A 20563-nucleotide genomic window follows, 5' to 3' on the forward strand; every position below is an offset into this window, starting at 1 on the left:
TGATGAACTGTTATTTATTGCTAAACCACATGGAAAATACATTAATGGTTCTAAGTTTTAACACTAAGATTGAAAATCTCATTTGTATTGATTTTTTTGTGATATTTGTTTCTTCATGTCGATAATATATAAATATACCTTATGGGTAAACAGCTGAAAATAACCTTTCAAACTATCTGGGGTTCACTGACATTAGCACTTCTTCATATGCTTGTCCCCCAGCCCAGCACGAGCGGCGGCCTGTTAGCTCAGTTGGTTAGAGCGTGGTGCTAATAACGCCAAGGTCACAGGTTCGATCCCTGTACAGGCCACGTTTCTGTGTTAAATAAAAGATGCTTTTTCTTCTGTCTCTTTGTTATCTGTATATCTCTTTGGAGCAAGAGTTGCTAGAATCATTAGTTGAATCAATTTGATATAGATGTGGAATTATATATTAATGTTAAAGTGCCTTGAACATCCATTAATGGTTGTAAGTTCTATCACTAAGTAACTAAATCTCTCATTTATTACAAGCATTTTCTTCTGTCTGATGTTTATCTCTATATTTCCTTTGAGCAGGAGCTGATAGAATGAGTAGATGAATTAATTTAATATAGATGATGAACTGTTATTTATTGCTAAACCACATAGAACATACATTAATGGTTCTAAGTTTTAACACTAAGAATGAAAATCTCATTTGTATTGATTTTTTTGTGATATTTGTTTCTTCATGTCGATAATATATAAATATACCTTATGGGTAAACAGCTGAAAATAAGCTTTCAAACTATCTGGGGTTCACTGACATTAGCAGTTCTGCATATGCTTGTCCCCCAGCACAGCACGAACGGCGGCCTGTTAGCTCAGTTGGTTAGAGCGTGGTGCTAATAACGCCAAGGTCACAGGTTCGATCCCTGTACAGGGCAAGTTTCTGTGTTAAAAAAAAGATGCTTTTTCTTGTGTCTCTTTGTTAACTGTATATCTCTTTGGAGCAAGAGCTACTAGTAGTTAAATCAATTTGATATAGATGTGGAATTATATATTAATGTTAAAGTGCCTTGAACATCCATTAATGGTTGTAAGTTCTAACACTAAGTAACTAAATCTCTCATTTATTACAAGCATTTTCTTCTGTCTGATGTTTATCTCTATATTTCCTTTGAGCAGGAGCTGATAGAATGAGTAGATGAATTAATTTAATATAGATGATGAACTGTTATTTATTGCTAAACCACATGGAAAATACATTAATGGTTCTAAGTTTTAACACTAAGATTGAAAATCTCATTTGTATTGATTTTTTTGTGATATTTGTTTCTTCATGTCGATAATATATAAATATAGCTTATGGGTAAACAGCTGAAAATAAGCTTTCAAACTATCTGGGGTTCACTGACATTAGCAATTCTTCATATGCTTGTCCCCCAGCCCAGCACGAACGGCGGCCTGTTAGCTCAGTTGGTTAGAGCGTGGTGCTAATAACGCCAAGGTCACAGGTTCGATCCCTGTACAGGCCAAGTTTCTGTGGTCAATAAAAGATGCTTTTTCTTGTGTCTCTTTGTTATCTGTATATCTCTTTGGAGCAAGAGCTGCTAGAATGATTAGTTGAATCAATTTGATATAGATGTGGAATTATATATTAATGTTAAAGTGCCTTGAACATCCATTAATGGTTCAAAGTTCTAACACTAAGTAATTAATCTCCCATTTATTACAAGTAATTTAGGAAAGTCTAGTTTTGATTTTTTGATAATGCTTAAAGACACCATGAATGTAAACAGCTGAATATAAGATTTCCATCTATCTCGGGTTAACAATCAGTAGCACTTCATCATCTGTTATTTCTTCAGTAGTATGCTATAAATATAGTAAGCCTATTATCTGATTCTGTTAGAACATGAAGTTAAAAATGCCAAGAACATACTTTCTACCACTCTCCAAGCAAACACTTAACGCTGCTTTAATGTTGAAATAAATGCATTTTCTTCTGTATCTTGTTTAAATCTATATTTCCTTTGAGCAGAAGCTGATAGAATGAGTAGATGAATTAATTTAATATAGATGATGAACTGTTATTTATTGCTAAACCACATGGAAAATACATTAATGGTTCTAAGTTTTAACACTAAGAATGAAAATCTCATTTGTATTGATTTTTTTGTGATATTTGTTTCTTCATGTCGATAATATATAAATATACCTTATGGGTAAACAGCTGAAAATAAGCTTTCAAACTATCTGGGGTTCACTGACATTAGCAATTCTTCATATGCTTGTCCCCCAGCCCAGCACAAACAGCGGCCTGTTAGCTCAGTTGGTTAGAGCGTGGTGCTAATAACGCCAAGGTCACAGGTTCGATCCCTGTACAGGCCAAGTTTCTGTGTTAAATAAAAGATGCTTTTTCTTCTGTCTCTTTGTTATCTGTATATCTCTTTGGAGCAAGAGCTGCTAGAATCATTAGTTGAATCAATTTGATATAGATGTGGAATTATATATTAATGTTAAAGTGCCTTGAACATCCATTAATGGTTGTAAGTTCTAACACTAAGTAACTAAATCTCTCATTTATTACAAGCATTTTCTTCTGTCTGATGTTTATCTCTATATTTCCTTTGAGCAGGAGCTGATAGAATGAGTAGATGAATTAATTTAATATAGATGATGAACTGTTATTTATTGCTAAACCACATAGAACATACATTAATGGTTCTAAGTTTTAACACTAAGAATGAAAATCTCATTTGTATTGATTTTTTTGTGATATTTGTTTCTTCATGTCGATAATATATAAATATACCTTATGGGTAAACAGCTGAAAATAAGCTTTCAAACTATCTGGGGTTCACTGACATTAGCAGTTCTGCATATGCTTGTCCCCCAGCACAGCACGAACGGCGGCCTGTTAGCTCAGTTGGTTAGAGCGTGGTGCTAATAACGCCAAGGTCACAGGTTCGATCCCTGTACAGGCCAAGTTTCTGTGTTAAAAAAAAGATGCTTTTTCTTGTGTCTCTTTGTTAACTGTATATCTCTTTGGAGCAAGAGCTGCTAGTAGTTGAATCAATTTGATATAGATGTGGAATTATATATTAATGTTAAAGTGCCTTGAACATCCATTAATGGTTGTAAGTTCTAAAACTAAGTAACTAAATCTCTCATTTATTACAAGCATTTTCTTCTGTCTGATGTTTATCTCTATATTTCCTTTGAGCAGGAGCTGATAGAATGAGTAGATGAATTAATTTAATATAGATGATGAACTGTTATTTATTGCTAAACCACATGGAAAATACATTAATGGTTCTAAGTTTTAACACTAAGATTGAAAATCTCATTTGTATTGATTTTTTGGTGATATTTGTTTCTTCATGTCGATAATATATAAATATACCTTATGGGTAAACAGCTGAAAATAAGCTTTCAAACTATCTGGGGTTCACTGACATTAGCAATTCTTCATATGCTTGTCCCCCAGCCCAGCACGAGCGGCGGCCTGTTAGCTCAGTTGGTTAGAGCGTGGTGCTAATAACGCCAAGGTCACAGGTTCGATCCCTGTACAGGCCAAGTTTCTGTGTTAAATAAAAGATGCTTTTTCTTCTGTCTCTTTGTTATCTGTATATCTCTTTGGAGCAAGAGCTGCTAGAATCATTAGTTGAATCAATTTGATATAGATGTGGAATTATATATTAATGTTAAAGTGCCTTGAACATCCATTAATGGTTGTAAGTTCTAACACTAAGTAACTAAATCTCTCATTTATTACAAGCATTTTCTTCTGTCTGATGTTTATCTCTATATTTCCTTTGAGCAGGAGCTGATAGAATGAGTAGATGAATTAATTTAATATAGATGATGAACTGTTATTTATTGCTAAACCACATGGAAAATACATTAATGGTTCTAAGTTTTAACACTAAGATTGAAAATCTCATTTGTATTGATTTTTTTGTGATATTTGTTTCTTCATGTCGATAATATATAAATATACCTTATGGGTAAACAGCTGAAAATAAGCTTTCAAACTATCTGGGGTTCACTGACATTAGCAATTCTTCATATGCTTGTCCCCCAGCCCAGCACGAGCGGCGGCCTGTTAGCTCAGTTGGTTAGAGCGTGGTGCTAATAACGCCCATGTCACAGGTTCGATCCCTGTACAGGCCAAGTTTCTGTGTTAAATAAAAGATGCTTTTTCTTCTGTCTCTTTGTTATCTGTATATCTCTTTGGAGCAAGAGCTGCTAGAATCATTAGTTGAATCAATTTGATATAGATGTGGAATTATATATTAATGTTAAAGTGCCTTGAACATCCATTAATGGTTGTAAGTTCTAACACTAAGTAACTAAATCTCTCATTTATTACAAGCATTTTCTTCTGTCTGATGTTTATCTCTATATTTCCTTTGAGCAGGAGCTGATAGAATGAGTAGATGAATTAATTTAATATAGATGATGAACTGTTATTTATTGCTAAACCACATGGAAAATACATTAATGGTTCTAAGTTTTAACACTAAGATTGAAAATCTCATTTGTATTGATTTTTTTGTGATATTTGTTTCTTCATGTCGATAATATATAAATATACCTTATGGGTAAACAGCTGAAAATAAGCTTTCAAACTATCTGGGGTTCACTGACATTAGCAATTCTTCATATGCTTGTCCCCCAGCCCAGCACGAATGGCGGCCTGTTAGCTCAGTTGGTTAGAGCGTGGTGCTAATAACACCAAGGTCACAGGTTCGATCCCTGTACAGGCCAAGTTTCTGTGGACAATAAAAGATGCTTTTTCTTGTGTCTCTTTGTTATCTGTATATCTCTTTGGAGCAAGAGCTGCTAGAATGATTAGTTGAATCAATTTGATATAGATGTGGAATTATATATTAATGTTAAAGTGCCTTGAACATCCATTAATGGTTCAAAGTTCTAACACTAAGTAATTAATCTCCCATTTATTACAAGTAATTTAGGAAAGTCTAGTTTTGATTTTTTGATAATGCTTAAAGACACCATGAATGTAAACAGCTGAATATAAGATTTCCATCTATCTCGGGTTAACAATCAGTAGCACTTCATCATCTGTTATTTCTTCAGTAGTATGCTATAAATATAGTAAGCCTATTATCTGATTCTGTTAGAACATGAAGTTAAAAATGCCAAGAACATACTTTCTACCACTCTCCAAGCAAACACTTAACGCTGCTTTAATGTTGAAATAAATGCATTTTCTTCTGTATCTTGTTTAAATCTATATTTCCTTTGAGCAGAAGCTGATAGAATGAGTAGATGAATTAATTTAATATAGATGATGAACTGTTATTTATTGCTAAACCACATGGAAAATACATTAATGGTTCTAAGTTTTAACACTAAGAATGAAAATCTCATTTGTATTGATTTTTTTGTGATATTTGTTTCTTCATGCCGATAATATATAAATATACCTTATGGGTAAACAGCTGAAAATAAGCTTTCAAACTATCTGGGGTTCACTGACATTAGCAATTCTTCATATGCTTGTCCCCCAGCCCAGCACGAACGGCGGCCTGTTAGCTCAGTTGGTTAGAGCGTGGTGCTAATAACGCCAAGGTCACAGGTTCGATCCCTGTACAGGCCAAGTTTCTGTGTTAAAAAAAAGATGCTTTTTCTTGTGTCTCTTTGTTAACTGTATATCTCTTTGGAGCAAGAGCTGCTAGAATCATTAGTTGAATCAATTTGATATAGATGTGGAATTATATATTAATGTTAAAGTGCCTTGAACATCCATTAATGGTTGTAAGTTCTAACACTAAGTAACTAAATCTCTCATTTATTACAAGCATTTTCTTCTGTCTGATGTTTATCTCTATATTTCCTTTGAGCAGGAGCTGATAGAATGAGTAGATGAATTAATTTAATATAGATGATGAACTGTTATTTATTGCTAAACCACATAGAACATACATTAATGGTTCTAAGTTTTAACACTAAGAATGAAAATCTCATTTGTATTGATTTTTTTGTGATATTTGTTTCTTCATGTCGATAATATATAAATATACCTTATGGGTAAACAGCTGAAAATAAGCTTTCAAACTATCTGGGGTTCACTGACATTAGCAGTTCTGCATATGCTTGTCCCCCAGCACAGCACAAACGGCGGCCTGTTAGCTCAGTTGGTTAGAGCGTGGTGCTAATAACGCCAAGGTCACAGGTTCGATCCCTGTACAGGCCAAGTTTCTGTGTTAAAAAAAAGATGCTTTTTCTTGTGTCTCTTTGTTAACTGTATATCTCTTTGGAGCAAGAGCTGCTAGTAGTTGAATCAATTTGATATAGATGTGGAATTATATATTAATGTTAAAGTGCCTTGAACATCCATTAATGGTTGTAAGTTCTAACACTAAGTAACTAAATCTCTCATTTATTACAAGCATTTTCTTCTGTCTGATGTTTATCTCTATATTTCCTTTGAGCAGGAGCTGATAGAATGAGTAGATGAATTAATTTAATATAGATGATGAACTGTTATTTATTGCTAAACCACATGGAAAATACATTAATGGTTCTAAGTTTTAACACTAAGATTGAAAATCTCATTTGTATTGATTTTTTTGTGATATTTGTTTCTTCATGTCGATAATATATAAATATACCTTATGGGTAAACAGCTGAAAATAACCTTTCAAACTATCTGGGGTTCACTGACATTAGCACTTCTTCATATGCTTGTCCCCCAGCCCAGCACGAGCGGCGGCCTGTTAGCTCAGTTGGTTAGAGCGTGGTGCTAATAACGCCAAGGTCACAGGTTCGATCCCTGTACAGGCCACGTTTCTGTGTTAAATAAAAGATGCTTTTTCTTCTGTCTCTTTGTTATCTGTATATCTCTTTGGAGCAAGAGTTGCTAGAATCATTAGTTGAATCAATTTGATATAGATGTGGAATTATATATTAATGTTAAAGTGCCTTGAACATCCATTAATGGTTGTAAGTTCTATCACTAAGTAACTAAATCTCTCATTTATTACAAGCATTTTCTTCTGTCTGATGTTTATCTCTATATTTCCTTTGAGCAGGAGCTGATAGAATGAGTAGATGAATTAATTTAATATAGATGATGAACTGTTATTTATTGCTAAACCACATAGAACATACATTAATGGTTCTAAGTTTTAACACTAAGAATGAAAATCTCATTTGTATTGATTTTTTTGTGATATTTGTTTCTTCATGTCGATAATATATAAATATACCTTATGGGTAAACAGCTGAAAATAAGCTTTCAAACTATCTGGGGTTCACTGACATTAGCAGTTCTGCATATGCTTGTCCCCCAGCACAGCACGAACGGCGGCCTGTTAGCTCAGTTGGTTAGAGCGTGGTGCTAATAACGCCAAGGTCACAGGTTCGATCCCTGTACAGGGCAAGTTTCTGTGTTAAAAAAAAGATGCTTTTTCTTGTGTCTCTTTGTTAACTGTATATCTCTTTGGAGCAAGAGCTACTAGTAGTTAAATCAATTTGATATAGATGTGGAATTATATATTAATGTTAAAGTGCCTTGAACATCCATTAATGGTTGTAAGTTCTAACACTAAGTAACTAAATCTCTCATTTATTACAAGCATTTTCTTCTGTCTGATGTTTATCTCTATATTTCCTTTGAGCAGGAGCTGATAGAATGAGTAGATGAATTAATTTAATATAGATGATGAACTGTTATTTATTGCTAAACCACATGGAAAATACATTAATGGTTCTAAGTTTTAACACTAAGATTGAAAATCTCATTTGTATTGATTTTTTTGTGATATTTGTTTCTTCATGTCGATAATATATAAATATACCTTATGGGTAAACAGCTGAAAATAAGCTTTCAAACTATCTGGGGTTCACTGACATTAGCAATTCTTCATATGCTTGTCCCCCAGCCCAGCACGAACGGCGGCCTGTTAGCTCAGTTGGTTAGAGCGTGGTGCTAATAACGCCAAGGTCACAGGTTCGATCCCTGTACAGGCCAAGTTTCTGTGGACAATAAAAGATGCTTGTTCTTGTGTCTCTTTGTTATCTGTATATCTCTTTGGAGCAAGAGCTGCTAGAATGATTAGTTGAATCAATTTGATATAGATGTGGAATTATATATTAATGTTAAAGTGCCTTGAACATCCATTAATGGTTCAAAGTTCTAACACTAAGTAATTAATCTCCCATTTATTACAAGTAATTTAGGAAAGTCTAGTTTTGATTTTTTGATAATGCTTAAAGACACCATGAATGTAAACAGCTGAATATAAGATTTCCATCTATCTCGGGTTAACAATCAGTAGCACTTCATCATCTGTTATTTCTTCAGTAGTATGCTATAAATATAGTAAGCCTATTATCTGATTCTGTTAGAACATGAAGTTAAAAATGCCAAGAACATACTTTCTACCACTCTCCAAGCAAACACTTAACGCTGCTTTAATGTTGAAATAAATGCATTTTCTTCTGTATCTTGTTTAAATCTATATTTCCTTTGAGCAGAAGCTGATAGAATGAGTAGATGAATTAATTTAATATAGATGATGAACTGTTATTTATTGCTAAACCACATGGAAAATACATTAATGGTTCTAAGTTTTAACACTAAGAATGAAAATCTCATTTGTATTGATTTTTTTGTGATATTTGTTTCTTCATGTCGATAATATATAAATATACCTTATGGGTAAACAGCTGAAAATAAGCTTTCAAACTATCTGGGGTTCACTGACATTAGCAATTCTTCATATGCTTGTCCCCCAGCCCAGCACGAACGGCGGCCTGTTAGCTCAGTTGGTTAGAGCGTGGTGCTAATAACGCCAAGGTCACAGGTTCGATCCCTGTACAGGCCAAGTTTCTGTGTTAAAAAAAAGATGCTTTTTCTTGTGTCTCTTTGTTAACTGTATATCTCTTTGGAGCAAGAGCTGCTAGAATCATTAGTTGAATCAATTTGATATAGATGTGGAATTATATATTAATGTTAAAGTGCCTTGAACATCCATTAATGGTTGTAAGTTCTAACACTAAGTAACTAAATCTCTCATTTATTACAAGCATTTTCTTCTGTCTGATGTTTATCTCTATATTTCCTTTGAGCAGGAGCTGATAGAATGAGTAGATGAATTAATTTAATATAGATGATGAACTGTTATTTATTGCTAAACCACATAGAACATACATTAATGGTTCTAAGTTTTAACACTAAGAATGAAAATCTCATTTGTATTGATTTTTTTGTGATATTTGTTTCTTCATGTCGATAATATATAAATATACCTTATGGGTAAACAGCTGAAAATAAGCTTTCAAACTATCTGGGGTTCACTGACATTAGCAGTTCTGCATATGCTTGTCCCCCAGCACAGCACGAACGGCGGCCTGTTAGCTCAGTTGGTTAGAGCGTGGTGCTAATAACGCCAAGGTCACAGGTTCGATCCCTGTACAGGCCAAGTTTCTGTGTTAAAAAAAAGATGCTTTTTCTTGTGTCTCTTTGTTAACTGTATATCTCTTTGGAGCAAGAGCTGCTAGTAGTTGAATCAATTTGATATAGATGTGGAATTATATATTAATGTTAAAGTGCCTTGAACATCCATTAATGGTTGTAAGTTCTAAAACTAAGTAACTAAATCTCTCATTTATTACAAGCATTTTCTTCTGTCTGATGTTTATCTCTATATTTCCTTTGAGCAGGAGCTGATAGAATGAGTAGATGAATTAATTTAATATAGATGATGAACTGTTATTTATTGCTAAACCACATGGAAAATACATTAATGGTTCTAAGTTTTAACACTAAGATTGAAAATCTCATTTGTATTGATTTTTTGGTGATATTTGTTTCTTCATGTCGATAATATATAAATATACCTTATGGGTAAACAGCTGAAAATAAGCTTTCAAACTATCTGGGGTTCACTGACATTCGCAATTCTTCATATGCTTGTCCCCCAGCCCCGCACGAGCGGCGGCCTGTTAGCTCAGTTGGTTAGAGCGTGGTGCTAATAACGCCAATGTCACAGGTTCGATCCCTGTACAGGCCAAGTTTCTGTGTTAAATAAAAGATGCTTTTTCTTCTGTCTCTTTGTTATCTGTATATCTCTTTGGAGCAAGAGCTGCTAGAATCATTAGTTGAATCAATTTGATATAGATGTGGAATTATATATTAATGTTAAAGTGCCTTGAACATCCATTAATGGTTGTAAGTTCTAACACTAAGTAACTAAATCTCTCATTTATTACAAGCATTTTCTTCTGTCTGATGTTTATCTCTATATTTCCTTTGAGCAGGAGCTGATAGAATGAGTAGATGAATTAATTTAATATAGATGATGAACTGTTATTTATTGCTAAACCACATGGAAAATACATTAATGGTTCTAAGTTTTAACACTAAGATTGAAAATCTCATTTGTATTGATTTTTTTGTGATATTTGTTTCTTCATGTCGATAATATATAAATATACCTTATGGGTAAACAGCTGAAAATAAGCTTTCAAACTATCTGGGGTTCACTGACATTAGCAATTCTTCATATGCTTGTCCCCCAGCCCAGCACGAATGGCGGCCTGTTAGCTCAGTTGGTTAGAGCGTGGTGCTAATAACGCCAAGGTCACAGGTTCGATCCCTGTACAGGCCAAGTTTCTGTGTTCAATAAAAGATGCTTTTTCTTGTGTCTCTTTGTTATCTGTATATCTCTTTGGAGCAAGAGCTGCTAGAATGATTAGTTGAATCAATTTGATATAGATGTGGAATTATATATTAATGTTAAAGTGCCTTGAACATCCATTAATGGTTCAAAGTTCTAACACTAAGTAATTAATCTCCCATTTATTACAAGTAATTTAGGAAAGTCTAGTTTTGATTTTTTGATAATGCTTAAAGACACCATGAATGTAAACAGCTGAATATAAGATTTCCATCTATCTCGGGTTAACAATCAGTAGCACTTCATCATCTGTTATTTCTTCAGTAGTATGCTATAAATATAGTAAGCCTATTATCTGATTCTGTTAGAACATGAAGTTAAAAATGCCAAGAACATACTTTCTACCACTTTCCAAGCAAACACTTAACGCTGCTTTAATGTTGAAATAAATGCATTTTCTTCTGTATCTTGTTTAAATCTATATTTCCTTTGAGCAGAAGCTGATAGAATGAGTAGATGAATTAATTTAATATAGATGATGAACTGTTATTTATTGCTAAACCACATGGAAAATACATTAATGGTTCTAAGTTTTAACACTAAGAATGAAAATCTCATTTGTATTGATTTTTTTGTGATATTTGTTTCTTCATGTCGATAATATATAAATATACCTTATGGGTAAACAGCTGAAAATAAGCTTTCAAACTATCTGGGGTTCACTGACGTTAGCAATTCTTCATATGCTTGTCCCCCAGCCCAGCACAAACAGCGGCCTGTTAGCTCAGTTGGTTAGAGCGTGGTGCTAATAACGCCAAGGTCACAGGTTCGATCCCTGTACAGGCCAAGTTTCTGTGTTAAATAAAAGATGCTTTTTCTTCTGTCTCTTTGTTATCTGTATATCTCTTTGGAGCAAGAGCTGCTAGAATCATTAGTTGAATCAATTTGATATAGATGTGGAATTATATATTAATGTTAAAGTGCCTTGAACATCCATTAATGGTTGTAAGTTCTAACACTAAGTAACTAAATCTCTCATTTATTACAAGCATTTTCTTCTGTCTGATGTTTATCTCTATATTTCCTTTGAGCAGGAGCTGATAGAATGAGTAGATGAATTAATTTAATATAGATGATGAACTGTTATTTATTGCTAAACCACATAGAACATACATTAATGGTTCTAAGTTTTAACACTAAGAATGAAAATCTCATTTGTATTGATTTTGTTGTGATATTTGTTTCTTCATGTCGATAATATATAAATATACCTTATGGGTAAACAGCTGAAAATAAGCTTTCAAACTATCTGGGGTTCACTGACATTAGCAGTTCTGCATATGCTTGTCCCCCAGCACAGCACGAACGGCGGCCTGTTAGCTCAGTTGGTTAGAGCGTGGTGCTAATAACGCCAAGGTCACAGGTTCGATCCCTGTACAGGCCAAGTTTCTGTGTTAAAAAAAAGATGCTTTTTCTTGTGTCTCTTTGTTAACTGTATATCTCTTTGGAGCAAGAGCTGCTAGTAGTTGAATCAATTTGATATAGATGTGGAATTATATATTAATGTTAAAGTGCCTTGAACATCCATTAATGGTTCAAAGTTCTAACACTAAGTAATTAATCTCCCATTTATTACAAGTAATTTAGGAAAGTCTAGTTTTGATTTTTTGATAATGCTTAAAGACACCATGAATGTAAACAGCTGAATATAAGATTTCCATCTATCTCGGGTTAACAATCAGTAGCACTTCATCATCTGTTATTTCTTCAGTAGTATGCTATAAATATAGTAAGCCTATTATCTGATTCTGTTAGAACATGAAGTTAAAAATGCCAAGAACATACTTTCTACCACTCTCCAAGCAAACACTTAACGCTGCTTTAATGTTGAAATAAATGCATTTTCTTCTGTATCTTGTTTAAATCTATATTTCCTTTGAGCAGAAGCTGATAGAATGAGTAGATGAATTAATTTAATATAGATGATGAACTGTTATTTATTGCTAAACCACATGGAAAATACATTAATGGTTCTAAGTTTTAACACTAAGAATGAAAATCTCATTTGTATTGATTTTTTTGTGATATTTGTTTCTTCATGTCGATAATATATAAATATACCTTATGGGTAAACAGCTGAAAATAAGCTTTCAAACTATCTGGGGTTCACTGACATTAGCAATTCTTCATATGCTTGTCCCCCAGCCCAGCACGAACGGCGGCCTGTTAGCTCAGTTGGTTAGAGCGTGGTGCTAATAACGCCAAGGTCACAGGTTCGATCCCTGTACAGGCCAAGTTTCTGTGTTAAAAAAAAGATGCTTTTTCTTGTGTCTCTTTGTTAACTGTATATCTCTTTGGAGCAAGAGCTGCTAGAATCATTAGTTGAATCAATTTGATATAGATGTGGAATTATATATTAATGTTAAAGTGCCTTGAACATCCATTAATGGTTGTAAGTTCTAACACTAAGTAACTAAATCTCTCATTTATTACAAGCATTTTCTTCTGTCTGATGTTTATCTCTATATTTCCTTTGAGCAGGAGCTGATAGAATGAGTAGATGAATTAATTTAATATAGATGATGAACTGTTATTTATTGCTAAACCACATAGAACATACATTAATGGTTCTAAGTTTTAACACTAAGAATGAAAATCTCATTTGTATTGATTTTTTTGTGATATTTGTTTCTTCATGTCGATAATATATAAATATACCTTATGGGTAAACAGCTGAAAATAAGCTTTCAAACTATCTGGGGTTCACTGACATTAGCAGTTCTGCATATGCTTGTCCCCCAGCACAGCACGAACGGCGGCCTGTTAGCTCAGTTGGTTAGAGCGTGGTGCTAATAACGCCAAGGTCACAGGTTCGATCCCTGTACAGGCCAAGTTTCTGTGTTAAAAAAAAGATGCTTTTTCTTGTGTCTCTTTGTTAACTGTATATCTCTTTGGAGCAAGAGCTGCTAGTAGTTGAATCAATTTGATATAGATGTGGAATTATATATTAATGTTAAAGTGCCTTGAACATCCATTAATGGTTGTAAGTTCTAACACTAAGTAACTAAATCTCTCATTTATTACAAGCATTTTCTTCTGTCTGATGTTTATCTCTATATTTCCTTTGAGCAGGAGCTGATAGAATGAGTAGATGAATTAATTTAATATAGATGATGAACTGTTATTTATTGCTAAACCACATTGAAAATACATTAATGGTTCTAAGTTTTAACACTAAGATTGAAAATCTCATTTGTATTGATTTTTTTGTGATATTTGTTTCTTCATGTCGATAATATATAAATATACCTTATGGGTAAACAGCTGAAAATAACCTTTCAAACTATCTGGGGTTCACTGACATTAGCACTTCTTCATATGCTTGTCCCCCAGCCCAGCACAAGCGGCGGCCTGTTAGCTCAGTTGGTTAGAGCGTGGTGCTAATAACGCCAAGGTCACAGGTTCGATCCCTGTACAGGCCACGTTTCTGTGTTAAATAAAAGATGCTTTTTCTTCTGTCTCTTTGTTATCTGTATATCTCTTTGGAGCAAGAGTTGCTAGAATCATTAGTTGAATCAATTTGATATAGATGTGGAATTATATATTAATGTTAAAGTGCCTTGAACATCCATTAATGGTTGTAAGTTCTATCACTAAGTAACTAAATCTCTCATTTATTACAAGCATTTTCTTCTGTCTGATGTTTATCTCTATATTTCCTTTGAGCAGGAGCTGATAGAATGAGTAGATGAATTAATTTAATATAGATGATGAACTGTTATTTATTGCTAAACCACATAGAACATACATTAATGGTTCTAAGTTTTAACACTAAGAATGAAAATCTCATTTGTATTGATTTTTTTGTGATATTTGTTTCTTCATGTCGATAATATATAAATATACCTTATGGGTAAACAGCTGAAAATAAGCTTTCAAACTATCTGGGGTTCACTGACATTAGCAGTTCTGCATATGCTTGTCCCCCAGCACAGCACGATCGGCGGCCTGTTAGCTCAGTTGGTTAGAGCGTGGTGCTAATAACGCCAAGGTCACAGGTTCGATCCCTGTACAGGGCAAGTTTCTGTGTTAAAAAAAGATGCTTTTTCTTGTGTCTCTTTGTTAACTGTATATCTCTTTGGAGCAAGAGCTACTAGTAGTTGAATCAATTTGATATAGATGTGGAATTATATATTAATGTTAAAGTGCCTTGAACATCCATTAATGGTTGTAAGTTCTAACACTAAGTAACTAAATCTCTCATTTATTACAAGCATTTTCTTCTGTCTGATGTTTATCTCTATATTTCCTTTGAGCAGGAGCTGATAGAATGAGTAGATGAATTAATTTAATATAGATGATGAACTGTTATTTATTGCTAAACCACATGGAAAATACATTAATGGTTCTAAGTTTTAACACTAAGATTGAAAATCTCATTTGTATTGATTTTTTTGTGATATTTGTTTCTTCATGTCGATAATATATAAATATACCTTATGGGTAAACAGCTGAAAATAAGCTTTCAAACTATCTGGGGTTCACTGACATTAGCAATTCTTCATATGCTTGTCCCCCAGCCCAGCACGAACGGCGGCCTGTTAGCTCAGTTGGTTAGAGCGTGGTGCTAATAACGCCAAGGTCACAGGTTCGATCCCTGTACAGGCCAAGTTTCTGTGGTCAATAAAAGATGCTTTTTCTTGTGTCTCTTTGTTATCTGTATATCTCTTTGGAGCAAGAGCTGCTAGAATGATTAGTTGAATCAATTTGATATAGATGTGGAATTATATATTAATGTTAAAGTGCCTTGAACATCCATTAATGGTTCAAAGTTCTAACACTAAGTAATTAATCTCCCATTTATTACAAGTAATTTAGGAAAGTCTAGTTTTGATTTTTTGATAATGCTTAAAGACACCATGAATGTAAACAGCTGAATATAAGATTTCCATCTATCTCGGGTTAACAATCAGTAGCACTTCATCATCTGTTATTTCTTCAGTAGTATGCTATAAATATAGTAAGCCTATTATCTGATTCTGTTAGAATATGAAGTTAAAAATGCCAAGAACATACTTTCTACCACTCTCCAAGCAAACACTTAACGCTGCTTTAATGTTGAAATAAATGCATTTTCTTCTGTATCTTGTTTAAATCTATATTTCCTTTGAGCAGAAGCTGATAGAATGAGTAGATGAATTAATTTAATATAGATGATGAACTGTTATTTATTGCTAAACCACATGGAAAATACATTAATGGTTCTAAGTTTTAACACTAAGAATGAAAATCTCATTTGTATTGATTTTTTTGTGATATTTGTTTCTTCATGTCGATAATATATAAATATACCTTATGGGTAAACAGCTGAAAATAAGCTTTCAAACTATCTGGGGTTCACTGACATTAGCAATTCTTCATATGCTTGTCCCCCAGCCCAGCACAAACAGCGGCCTGTTAGCTCAGTTGGTTAGAGCGTGGTGCTAATAACGCCAAGGTCACAGGTTCGATCCCTGTACAGGCCAAGTTTCTGTGTTAAATAAAAGATGCTTTTTCTTCTGTCTCTTTGTTATCTGTATATCTCTTTGGAGCAAGAGCTGCTAGAATCATTAGTTGAATCAATTTGATATAGATGTGGAATTATATATTAATGTTAAAGTGCCTTGAACATCCATTAATGGTTGTAAGTTCTAACACTAAGTAACTAAATCTCTCATTTATTACAAGCATTTTCTTCTGTCTGATGTTTATCTCTATATTTCCTTTGAGCAGGAGCTGATAGAATGAGTAGATGAATTAATTTAATATAGATGATGAACTGTTATTTATTGCTAAACCACATAGAACATACATTAATGGTTCTAAGTTTTAACACTAAGAATGAAAATCTCATTTGTATTGATTTTTTTGTGATATTTGTTTCTTCATGTCGATAATATATAAATATACCTTATGGGTAAACAGCTGAAAATAAGCTTTCAAACTATCTGGGGTTCACTGACATTAGCAGTTCTGCATATGCTTGTCCCCCAGCACAGCACGAACGGCGGCCTGTTAGCTCAGTTGGTTAGAGCGTGGTGCTAATAACGCCAAGGTCACAGGTTCGATCCCTGTACAGGCCAAGTTTCTGTGTTAAAAAAAAGATGCTTTTTCTTGTGTCTCTTTGTTAACTGTATATCTCTTTGGAGCAAGAGCTGCTAGTAGTTGAATCAATTTGATATAGATGTGGAATTATATATTAATGTTAAAGTGCCTTGAACATCCATTAATGGTTGTAAGTTCTAAAACTAAGTAACTAAATCTCTCATTTATTACAAGCATTTTCTTCTGTCTGATGTTTATCTCTATATTTCCTTTGAGCAGGAGCTGATAGAATGAGTAGATGAATTAATTTAATATAGATGATGAACTGTTATTTATTGCTAAACCACATGGAAAATACATTAATGGTTCTAAGTTTTAACACTAAGATTGAAAATCTCATTTGTATTGATTTTTTTGTGATATTTGTTTCTTCATGTCGATAATATATAAATATACCTTATGGGTAAACAGCTGAAAATAAGCTTTCAAACTATCTGGGGTTCACTGACATTAGCAATTCTTCATATGCTTGTCCCCCAGCCCAGCACGAGCGGCGGCCTGTTAGCTCAGTTGGTTAGAGCGTGGTGCTAATAACGCCAATGTCACAGGTTCGATCCCTGTACAGGCCAAGTTTCTGTGTTAAATAAAAGATGCTTTTTCTTCTGTCTCTTTGTTATCTGTATATCTCTTTGGAGCAAGAGCTGCTAGAATCATTAGTTGAATCAATTTGATATAGATGTGGAATTATATATTAATGTTAAAGTGCCTTGAACATCCATTAATGGTTGTAAGTTCTAACACTAAGTAACTAAATCTCTCATTTATTACAAGCATTTTCTTCTGTCTGATGTTTATCTCTATATTTCCTTTGAGCAGGAGCTGATAGAATGAGTAGATGAATTAATTTAATATAGATGATGAACTGTTATTTATTGCTAAACCACATGGAAAATACATTAATGGTTCTAAGTTTTAACACTAAGATTGAAAATCTCATTTGTATTGATTTTTTTGTGATATTTGTTTCTTCATGTCGATAATATATAAATATACCTTATGGGTAAACAGCTGAAAATAAGCTTTCAAACTATCTGGGGTTCACTGACATTAGCAATTCTTCATATGCTTGTCCCCCAGCCCAGCACGAATGGCGGCCTGTTAGCTCAGTTGGTTAGAGCGTGGTGCTAATAACGCCAAGGTCACAGGTTCGATCCCTGTACAGGCCAAGTTTCTGTGTTCAATAAAAGATGCTTTTTCTTGTGTCTCTTTGTTATCTGTATATCTCTTTGGAGCAAGAGCTGCTAGAATGATTAGTTGAATCAATTTGATATAGATGTGGAATTATATATTAATGTTAAAGTGCCTTGAACATCCATTAATGGTTCAAAGTTCTAACACTAAGTAATTAATCTCCCATTTATTACAAGTAATTTAGGAAAGTCTAGTTTTGATTTTTTGATAATGCTTAAAGACACCATGAATGTAAACAGCTGAATATAAGATTTCCATCTATCTCGGGTTAACAATCAGTAGCACTTCATCATCTGTTATTTCTTCAGTAGTATGCTATAAATATAGTAAGCCTATTATCTGATTCTGTTAGAACATGAAGTTAAAAATGCCAAGAACATACTTTCTACCACTTTCCAAGCAAACACTTAACGCTGCTTTAATGTTGAAATAAATGCATTTTCTTCTGTATCTTGTTTAAATCTATATTTCCTTTGAGCAGAAGCTGATAGAATGAGTAGATGAATTAATTTAATATAGATGATGAACTGTTATTTATTGCTAAACCACATGGAAAATACATTAATGGTTCTAAGTTTTAACACTAAGAATGAAAATCTCATTTGTATTGATTTTTTTGTGATATTTGTTTCTTCATGTCGATAATATATAAATATACCTTATGGGTAAACAGCTGAAAATAAGCTTTCAAACTATCTGGGGTTCACTGACATTAGCAATTCTTCATATGCTTGTCCCCCAGCCCAGCACAAACAGCGGCCTGTTAGCTCAGTTGGTTAGAGCGTGGTGCTAATAACGCCAAGGTCACAGGTTCGATCCCTGTACAGGCCAAGTTTCTGTGTTAAATAAAAGATGCTTTTTCTTCTGTCTCTTTGTTATCTGTATATCTCTTTGGAGCAAGAGCTGCTAGAATCATTAGTTGAATCAATTTGATATAGATGTGGAATTATATATTAATGTTAAAGTGCCTTGAACATCCATTAATGGTTGTAAGTTCTAACACTAAGTAACTAAATCTCTCATTTATTACAAGCATTTTCTTCTGTCTGATGTTTATCTCTATATTTCCTTTGAGCAGGAGCTGATAGAATGAGTAGATGAATTAATTTAATATAGATGATGAACTGTTATTTATTGCTAAACCACATAGAACATACATTAATGGTTCTAAGTTTTAACACTAAGAATGAAAATCTCATTTGTATTGATTTTTTTGTGATATTTGTTTCTTCATGTCGATAATATATAAATATACCTTATGGGTAAACAGCTGAAAATAAGCTTTCAAACTATCTGGGGTTCACTGACATTAGAAGTTCTGCATATGCTTGTCCCCCAGCACAGCACGAACGGCGGCCTGTTAGCTCAGTTGGTTAGAGCGTGGTGCTAATAACGCCAAGGTCACAGGTTCGATCCCTGTACAGGCCAAGTTTCTGTGTTAAAAAAAAGATGCTTTTTCTTGTGTCTCTTTGTTAACTGTATATCTCTTTGGAGCAAGAGCTGCTAGTAGTTGAATCAATTTGATATAGATGTGGAATTATATATTAATGTTAAAGTGCCTTGAACATCCATTAATGGTTCAAAGTTCTAACACTAAGTAATTAATCTCCCATTTATTACAAGTAATTTAGGAAAGTCTAGTTTTGATTTTTTGATAATGCTTAAAGACACCATGAATGTAAACAGCTGAATATAAGATTTCCATCTATCTCGGGTTAACAATCAGTAGCACTTCATCATCTGTTATTTCTTCAGTAGTATGCTATAAATATAGTAAGCCTATTATCTGATTCTGTTAGAACATGAAGTTAAAAATGCCAAGAACATACTTTCTACCACTCTCCAAGCAAACACTTAACGCTGCTTTAATGTTGAAATAAATGCATTTTCTTCTGTATCTTGTTTAAATCTATATTTCCTTTGAGCAGAAGCTGATAGAATGAGTAGATGAATTAATTTAATATAGATGATGAACTGTTATTTATTGCTAAACCACATGGAAAATACATTAATGGTTCTAAGTTTTAACACTAAGAATGAAAATCTCATTTGTATTGATTTTTTTGTGATATTTGTTTCTTCATGTCGATAATATATAAATATACCTTATGGGTAAACAGCTGAAAATAAGCTTTCAAACTATCTGGGGTTCACTGACATTAGCAATTCTTCATATGCTTGTCCCCCAGCCCAGCACGAACGGCGGCCTGTTAGCTCAGTTGGTTAGAGCGTGGTGCTAATAACGCCAAGGTCACAGGTTCGATCCCTGTACAGGCCAAGTTTCTGTGTTAAAAAAAAAATGCTTTTTCTTGTGTCTCTTTGTTAACTGTATATCTCTTTGGAGCAAGAGCTGCTAGAATCATTAGTTGAATCAATTTGATATAGATGTGGAATTATATATATTAATGTTAAAGTGCCTTGAACATCCATTAATGGTTGTAAGTTCTAACACTAAGTAACTAAATCTCTCATTTATTACAAGCATTTTCTTCTGTCTGATGTTTATCTCTATATTTCCTTTGAGCAGGAGCTGATAGAATGAGTAGATGAATTAATTTAATATAGATGATGAACTGTTATTTATTGCTAAACCACATAGAACATACATT

At 33.5% G+C, this 20563-nt stretch overlaps 24 non-coding genes across 24 annotated transcripts; all 24 read left to right on the forward strand.

Annotated features, from left to right (window-relative positions):
• Positions 1-237: 237 nt before the first annotated feature.
• On the forward strand, positions 238-311 carry TRNAI-AAU (transfer RNA isoleucine (anticodon AAU)). Its single transcript has one exon. It is a non-coding gene; the product is annotated as a tRNA-Ile (tRNA).
• Positions 312-1425: 1114 nt separating this feature from the next.
• On the forward strand, positions 1426-1499 carry TRNAI-AAU (transfer RNA isoleucine (anticodon AAU)). Its single transcript has one exon. It is a non-coding gene; the product is annotated as a tRNA-Ile (tRNA).
• A 782-nt stretch (positions 1500-2281) lies between these two features.
• TRNAI-AAU (transfer RNA isoleucine (anticodon AAU)) lies at positions 2282-2355 on the forward strand. The gene has a single exon. It is a non-coding gene; the product is annotated as a tRNA-Ile (tRNA).
• Positions 2356-2878: 523 nt separating this feature from the next.
• Positions 2879-2952, forward strand: TRNAI-AAU (transfer RNA isoleucine (anticodon AAU)). Its single transcript has one exon. It is a non-coding gene; the product is annotated as a tRNA-Ile (tRNA).
• Positions 2953-3469: 517 nt separating this feature from the next.
• TRNAI-AAU (transfer RNA isoleucine (anticodon AAU)) lies at positions 3470-3543 on the forward strand. Its single transcript has one exon. It is a non-coding gene; the product is annotated as a tRNA-Ile (tRNA).
• A 1976-nt stretch (positions 3544-5519) lies between these two features.
• Positions 5520-5593, forward strand: TRNAI-AAU (transfer RNA isoleucine (anticodon AAU)). The gene has a single exon. It is a non-coding gene; the product is annotated as a tRNA-Ile (tRNA).
• Positions 5594-6116: 523 nt separating this feature from the next.
• On the forward strand, positions 6117-6190 carry TRNAI-AAU (transfer RNA isoleucine (anticodon AAU)). The gene has a single exon. It is a non-coding gene; the product is annotated as a tRNA-Ile (tRNA).
• A 517-nt stretch (positions 6191-6707) lies between these two features.
• TRNAI-AAU (transfer RNA isoleucine (anticodon AAU)) lies at positions 6708-6781 on the forward strand. The gene has a single exon. It is a non-coding gene; the product is annotated as a tRNA-Ile (tRNA).
• A 1114-nt stretch (positions 6782-7895) lies between these two features.
• TRNAI-AAU (transfer RNA isoleucine (anticodon AAU)) lies at positions 7896-7969 on the forward strand. The gene has a single exon. It is a non-coding gene; the product is annotated as a tRNA-Ile (tRNA).
• A 782-nt stretch (positions 7970-8751) lies between these two features.
• Positions 8752-8825, forward strand: TRNAI-AAU (transfer RNA isoleucine (anticodon AAU)). The gene has a single exon. It is a non-coding gene; the product is annotated as a tRNA-Ile (tRNA).
• Positions 8826-9348: 523 nt separating this feature from the next.
• On the forward strand, positions 9349-9422 carry TRNAI-AAU (transfer RNA isoleucine (anticodon AAU)). Its single transcript has one exon. It is a non-coding gene; the product is annotated as a tRNA-Ile (tRNA).
• A 1114-nt stretch (positions 9423-10536) lies between these two features.
• TRNAI-AAU (transfer RNA isoleucine (anticodon AAU)) lies at positions 10537-10610 on the forward strand. The gene has a single exon. It is a non-coding gene; the product is annotated as a tRNA-Ile (tRNA).
• Positions 10611-11392: 782 nt separating this feature from the next.
• Positions 11393-11466, forward strand: TRNAI-AAU (transfer RNA isoleucine (anticodon AAU)). Its single transcript has one exon. It is a non-coding gene; the product is annotated as a tRNA-Ile (tRNA).
• Positions 11467-11989: 523 nt separating this feature from the next.
• Positions 11990-12063, forward strand: TRNAI-AAU (transfer RNA isoleucine (anticodon AAU)). Its single transcript has one exon. It is a non-coding gene; the product is annotated as a tRNA-Ile (tRNA).
• Positions 12064-12839: 776 nt separating this feature from the next.
• On the forward strand, positions 12840-12913 carry TRNAI-AAU (transfer RNA isoleucine (anticodon AAU)). Its single transcript has one exon. It is a non-coding gene; the product is annotated as a tRNA-Ile (tRNA).
• Positions 12914-13436: 523 nt separating this feature from the next.
• On the forward strand, positions 13437-13510 carry TRNAI-AAU (transfer RNA isoleucine (anticodon AAU)). The gene has a single exon. It is a non-coding gene; the product is annotated as a tRNA-Ile (tRNA).
• A 517-nt stretch (positions 13511-14027) lies between these two features.
• Positions 14028-14101, forward strand: TRNAI-AAU (transfer RNA isoleucine (anticodon AAU)). The gene has a single exon. It is a non-coding gene; the product is annotated as a tRNA-Ile (tRNA).
• A 1113-nt stretch (positions 14102-15214) lies between these two features.
• TRNAI-AAU (transfer RNA isoleucine (anticodon AAU)) lies at positions 15215-15288 on the forward strand. The gene has a single exon. It is a non-coding gene; the product is annotated as a tRNA-Ile (tRNA).
• Positions 15289-16070: 782 nt separating this feature from the next.
• TRNAI-AAU (transfer RNA isoleucine (anticodon AAU)) lies at positions 16071-16144 on the forward strand. The gene has a single exon. It is a non-coding gene; the product is annotated as a tRNA-Ile (tRNA).
• A 523-nt stretch (positions 16145-16667) lies between these two features.
• On the forward strand, positions 16668-16741 carry TRNAI-AAU (transfer RNA isoleucine (anticodon AAU)). The gene has a single exon. It is a non-coding gene; the product is annotated as a tRNA-Ile (tRNA).
• A 1114-nt stretch (positions 16742-17855) lies between these two features.
• Positions 17856-17929, forward strand: TRNAI-AAU (transfer RNA isoleucine (anticodon AAU)). The gene has a single exon. It is a non-coding gene; the product is annotated as a tRNA-Ile (tRNA).
• Positions 17930-18711: 782 nt separating this feature from the next.
• Positions 18712-18785, forward strand: TRNAI-AAU (transfer RNA isoleucine (anticodon AAU)). The gene has a single exon. It is a non-coding gene; the product is annotated as a tRNA-Ile (tRNA).
• A 523-nt stretch (positions 18786-19308) lies between these two features.
• On the forward strand, positions 19309-19382 carry TRNAI-AAU (transfer RNA isoleucine (anticodon AAU)). Its single transcript has one exon. It is a non-coding gene; the product is annotated as a tRNA-Ile (tRNA).
• Positions 19383-20158: 776 nt separating this feature from the next.
• TRNAI-AAU (transfer RNA isoleucine (anticodon AAU)) lies at positions 20159-20232 on the forward strand. The gene has a single exon. It is a non-coding gene; the product is annotated as a tRNA-Ile (tRNA).
• The last annotated feature ends 331 nt before the right edge of the window (positions 20233-20563 follow it).

The sequence above is a fragment of the Triturus cristatus genome, chromosome 5_1, assembly GCF_964204655.1.
Source record: "Triturus cristatus chromosome 5_1, aTriCri1.1, whole genome shotgun sequence".
In the NCBI taxonomy this organism is placed as follows: domain Eukaryota; kingdom Metazoa; phylum Chordata; class Amphibia; order Caudata; family Salamandridae; genus Triturus; species Triturus cristatus.